Source organism: Podarcis tiliguerta (genome assembly GCF_965153285.1).
Source record: "Podarcis tiliguerta genome assembly, chromosome: 8".
In the NCBI taxonomy this organism is placed as follows: Eukaryota; Metazoa; Chordata; class Lepidosauria; order Squamata; family Lacertidae; genus Podarcis; species Podarcis tiliguerta.
In genome coordinates this window covers 20,388,892-20,395,105 of record NC_139541.1, presented here as the reverse complement: position 1 = coordinate 20,395,105, position 6,214 = coordinate 20,388,892, and the positions used below count along the sequence as shown (strand labels likewise).

Here is a 6,214-nt window from a genome sequence, read left to right as displayed (position 1 = left end):
GTTGCCGAAAACATGAAGTATCATCTTGGTGTAGATTGATCACTGGCATGTTAAATTACTACATGCAAGGAGAATTATTTTTTTTAAAAAGTGAGGCATGCATCCTTCTGTATCCATATGATTCTCCCACCTCCCCAACACTGATGTTTGGCTTTAATTAGTGATGGGAAAAGAGGATGCTTACACATTGCCTCATTACCCTAAAAATGCTGCCAAAACCCCTAACGGTTAGTTCAGAAAAGAAGGCTGAGATATATGTGCAATATACAGCACAGGCACCTCTGTTGCTTCAAAGAGTGTGTTCATCCACACCAGCCTGGCCTCTGTGTCTCAAATAACCATGCTCTGTCGAGGGAAATGTATTTTTCATTCACTGTGTTCAGGTGTTAATGGAGGTAGACTTTTGTACATGGTGTGTATTAGCTATGTGGGTGGCACTGAAACACCGTGTTCCCCTCACAATTGTATCATAATTCCTCCGACCCCAACTGCTGAAGCAATTAACTCCCAATTCTGTGAAAGGTTGCTTTCTAGAGTGCAAATGTCATGATCCCTGTTTTCTGCAAGTGCATTCGATGGTTGAACTAGAAAACTAGACCCAAAGTGATTATGTACTTGGAAAGGTATGTAGTTAACCACACTGGTCACGATTGCTCTAGGCCTCCTAGCCTGCAGCACAACTTGGTCCTGCTTTTAAACCAAACTAAACTTTGCACCAAAAATGGAGAACAATAAAGAAAAGGTGTTTTAAACAATGAAGGCCAGGCATAGGCAAACTCGGCCCACCAGATGTTTTTGGGACTACAATTCCCATCATCCCTGACCACTGGTCCTGTTAGTTAGGTATGATGGGAGTTGTAGTCCCAAAACATCTGGAGGGCCGAGTTTGCCTATGCCTGATGAAGGCAATACTTTTGTACTGGAAATCTTCGTGAGGATAGGGCTTCCATCTTTAGACTGGCTGTCTTAAAGACATTTCATTTTATACAGCAAGACCAGCTGTCCAATGCTTTGGCTTTTGGGCTTATTGTAATACAAAGAATTCCCCCCACCCAAATAAGGATATCCTCAATTTTGACTTATACCCACACTATTTCCAAGCAGTTCAACGATTTTTCTTTTAAAACATAACAGACTTCAGAAGAATCCTCCAACTATTGCTGCAATTCTACCAGCTATGTCTTGGTTTGCGACCAGTTTTGCTATGATGATCTTCTAATAATTTTACATGACTCTCAAAGGTCAGTTGCTGAACTGCATGGGCTGGTTCAATACTTGGCAGTTACATATTTTTCAGGAATATGTGTGTGCAAAAACTGACATAATAATGCAAAGCATCAGCTGCTCACAGATGGGTGGAGAATATGCATGTCTGCAGTGATTTTTCATGAAATGAAAAGCTGAAAGGGGAAAGAAGGCAAATTTATCAGCAAAAAAATGGGCCTGTAACGTTTCATCTCATATCTCACATTCTGCAAATGGACTATGCAACATCCACAAAATATAGTTCCTCTTGTTTATGTAAATGGATTATCAAACTGAATGGCCAAAGCTTTCTCTGATGAAGAGTGGTAATATCTATGTTTACGCATGGTAGCCAATGACCTTAATATTCGTACTTTTAATGTCAGGGGGCTGAGGGACACAGTTAAGAGCTCTGATTTCTTATGAGCTCAGAGACAGTCGGTCATCTTTTTACATTATGGCTGGCCATAATGACAAACCTTTTAAGCATTCCTAGTTTGGTAATGAACAGTGCTGCATTTATGTATACGCTAAACAAGCTATAGCTTAGGGCCCCACTCTCTTGGGGCCCCCCAAAAAAATTAAAGGGAAAAAAACCTGATGTACATTTCCAAGATATGATAAAAACAAATAAAACCTACATACAGCAACAGTGTTTTCTGTTGTGTAGGCTCCTATGATGTAAGTAATGGGCCCCACCAGCTAGCCTGCTCCCTAAAATATCACTGGTTTGCTCATTTCTATATATAGGGTGCCTAAAATAGGTCCATAAATTACCATATGGCATATATTCAACACAAAAAACAGCAACAATTTGTTGTTGACAAAGGACAGCTGGACATCTAAATGGCCCCATTACCTTCAGTAGCTTAGGGCCTCATCAAACCTAAATCTGGCCCTGGTAATGAATATATTGCTGTGGGTTCAAGCCACACAAGAGCAGTAACCATAAATCTAAACCGTATCACTGAACCTCCAAATTCATCAAGTGTAAATGAGACTCAGAACCTGTGGATTGCGATTTGTCCAAGCAGTGGGTCAGGACCTTGCCATGGCTAAGAGACAATCAATGACTGACGCAGCCCAAACTCCAATGATCTTCAGAACAATAATTTCCTGAACCCTTAAAGCACATCCTCCAGCATGTTTTGGATCTTTGATTACTGGCTGACAGCAAAGCAAGCAGAAAGTTCTGAGATTAAGAATGGATCTATTCAAACCAGCTGTTGAGTTTCCAGGTACTAGTTCTGTTTTTTTTCCTAAAAAAAACCAACGTTTTAACTTTTCTTCTTTGCCTGCTCCATCTTCTGCTTGCTGCGATTGTTTCTGAACTACTGCCACGTATGTGAACCCTTTTGCCAGCAGCCCCTGAATTTTAATGCAACATCATTTTAATAAGTGCCCTACAAACAATACTTCCAGTACCATTGCTACATAATAAAAGATATCAAGGTCAATGATTTTACTGAATAGCATGTATCAACAAACTGAAAAAGGCAGCAGAGAAATGTCACATTATACACCAAAGTGAAACTTTTTAAACATTTGAAAATATCCAGAGGCAGAATGCCATGTTTGAGATGTAATTAATGTGAACCTGGCACGATCCCATCTACCTTCCATGCACATCTGGATAGGGGGCGGCGGGGGGCGGTGGTGGTGGTTTTATATTTACTCAAACCACAGATTCCTGTCACATCTGAAGCTGGATCACAGCATCTTCAAAACATGATTAGACTAAGGACATAATATTATTCCATAGCAACTTCAATCAGAGGCTCTCGTAGGACAAAATTGGCTCAAATCCTTGCCCAAGAATATGTCAGGAGGCATAAAATATTAAATTGGGATGGGGACCATATGCTCAGTGTGAAATATCTGGGAAAAGGTTAATGGAGATTAGGCAACACTAAAACCATTTAAAAAGAAACTGGAGATAATTTTTATCTCATCTTGTTTGTTTACATCTGTGGAAATATTTTTTTTTGTTTGTTTTTTTTAATGGCTAAAATATCAGCAATGGGTATTTCATCCAACTCAAATCTCCTTTTTAATTTTCTGTTACTACTAGCCAGAATATGAGGGTATGAGAGAAATCCCAGATGGTCTAATAAGGAACACTCAGAGGTAAATAGCTACTCCATTATTTATTGCACACCACAAGTTGTATACTGGGATGTCCTGCATTTTTCAGCACAAATCTACGTAATAGATGATTTTAATAGCCTAAGTTTAGGTAGTGGCAGGCTTTCTTCATTGTCACCATTGTTGAATTATAGGGAAGGATCCTGAAACACACACACGCCTACTGTGACCCACCAATCACCCAAAGATTTGCCAGCAGACACCACTTGAATTTCTGCCCACCTCTGCTAACCTGTCACCATCTAGAAGCTGCTAGGGTTCACTTCCAATGTGTCCCAGCTAAGGATGGGCAAATATCTCAATTTCACTTCCTCCTCTCCTTTTTTGTCCAAACATGGATTCAGCTGTCCAAATTTCTGAAGCTACTTGTAACCTTTTTTTAAAAAAAAAAAAATTCACAAAAATTCATAATATCTTAATGTGAATTTCTCAGAATAAACACAGGGGTTTTTTTTGGGGGGGGGGTACGACGACATTTAGACATATGCAATTTCTCCTATATAATGCATTGCTGTATGGTATTTTAGTCCTACTCAGATCTGAATCATTGAAATTAATGAGTGTGACTGACTTGGTCCTGGAATTGCAATTGGGTCTACCCCGAAAAGCACTGAGTTGAGTACAATTCAGTGCTTGGTTAGAGAACTGCATAGCAAAATTTGGAAAAAATTCAAATGTCAAAGAATAGGTGTGTGTTGCAGTTTGCATCTTGGTTTGAGAAAATGTGAATAAGTTTGATTTCCGACGTTGCAGGGGGTTGATTTCCTAGGTTGCTTAGGGTACCTCCAATTCTACAATGCTATGAAAATGCAAACAAAATTGCATTTCTCCCTCATCTCTAGTCCCACCAAGCATGGGTGATGGGAGCTGGTCCAACAACACATCCAGCTGCTGAAACAGTTTTGATGAATCCCCAGGAGATTGACAGAAGAATAGGAGATATTTAAGAGTATCTATGTACACTGGTAGAAGATCACTAACGCTCCTGTGCTAATAACATCTGTGTCTTATTACAACAACCTCCCGCACCAGCCGTCACCATCCAAAGCTAATTTAGCATTCAGGCTAATGCTAAATTGCAGTAGACTCTGAGCTGGTGCCTCGCGAATATTAATTAGAGCTGCTTTATTCCACTGACAATACAGGACAAGTTCCGGCACATCATACATTCAGTTTTGCCCATAGCAAGAGTATTCCAAGACTCGAGGGACATTTAGGGTCAGAGCAAAAGTTACCGCAAATCCCCGAGTCCAGAAAATGAAACCCTTTCTTCTTCTTCTTCTTCTTCTTCTTCTTCTTCTTCTTCTTCTTCTTCTTCTTCAAAGAGTACTGGGAAATATTTCTGGAAAACAACTGAACTGAAGGAATATTCTAATTCCGAGGCAATATTCGAGCTGATGTCCACCAGTGAGGGAGAAGTTCTGCATCTCCACCAGCTCCCCAAAACTCAGATGGCAAAGAGCTGGAGGCCTTAAGAATGTGGCAGGTAGCTAGACTGGTGACTGGGAGCGGCCGCCGAGACCATATAACACCGCTCCTGAAAGACCTACATTGGCTCCCAGTACGTTTCCAGGCACAATTCGAAGTGTTGGTGCTGACCTTTAGAGCCCTAAACGGCCTCAGCCCAGTATACCCAAAAGAGAGTCTCCACCCCCCTCGTTCAGCCCGGACACTGAGGTCCAGCTCCGAGGGCCTTCTGGCGGTTCCCTCCCTGCAAGAAGTGAGGTTTCAGGGAACCAGGCAGAGGGCCTTATCGGTAGTGGCACCCCACCCCCCCGTGGAACGTCCTACCACCAGATGTCAAGGAAACCAACTACCTGACTTTTAGAAGATATCTGAAGGCAGCCCTGTTTAGGGATTTTTTAAATGTTTGATTGTATTTTTAATATTCCTTTGTGTTATTTATTATATAATATTCCTTTGTGTTATTTATTATTTATACACCGTCCCAGCCAGATGGACGGTGTATAAATAATAAATTATTATTAGGTTTGATATTTTGCAAACCTCTCCCCAAAGATGGAACCACCCAGAGAAAAGGTGGCCCACACAACCAGCTTGTTGTCAGCGATGCCTTGAGTTTGATAGAATCAGAGAGTTGGAACAGACCCTGGGGGTCATCTGCTCCAAAGCCCTGCAATGTAGAAATCTCAACTAAAGCATCCATGACAGCTGGCCATCCAACCCCTGCTTGAAAACCTAGCATCATAGATTTGGAAGGGATCCTAAGGCTCATCTAGCCCCCCACTCCCCGCAATGCAGGCATCTCAGCTAGTATTTTTTATTATTATTATTATTATTATTATTATTATTATTATTATTATTATTATATTTTGGGATTTTTACATACATTATATCATCTCCTTCCAATTTTTTAATTTCCTGTACAATTTTTCCTTCCCCTCTGTCCGCCCCACCATTGGAAGGGTTCAAACAATTATCCTCAGCCACGGGCATAGCGTCTTTAGTTTCCACCGAATGTCTTTTGTTCCAGTAGTTTCTATCCATTGAAGATAGGAGTTCCATCTGTTCCTTATCGTGGTGGACTTGACCTTCCATGTTGTTTCCTGTGACGTTACTGCGACAATGTCCAACTGAATAAGTACAAACAAATAACTATTCCATGCCTCTACTGTCCATTTTTCTCTGTCTTTCCAACCTAAAGCTATTGTTGCCTTTTCCACTAATATCATAGCTTTGAAAGTAAACGGGGGAAAGGCATCTCAGCTAGTAAAAGAGAGTCCACCACCTCTCTTGGGAGTCCATTCCACTGTCAGTTGTAGTATTTCTGCTCCTCTTCCCATGACTGTTATGGGGCAAGAGA

General features: G+C 40.9%; 1 protein-coding gene across 1 annotated transcript in view; it reads left to right on the top strand.

Moving 5' to 3' along the window:
* Positions 1 to 6,214, top strand: part of LOC310682949 (transcription factor HES-5-like) — a 121,361-nt gene that overhangs the window by 70,121 nt on the left and 45,026 nt on the right. The gene's annotated exons all lie outside the window — the stretch shown is intronic.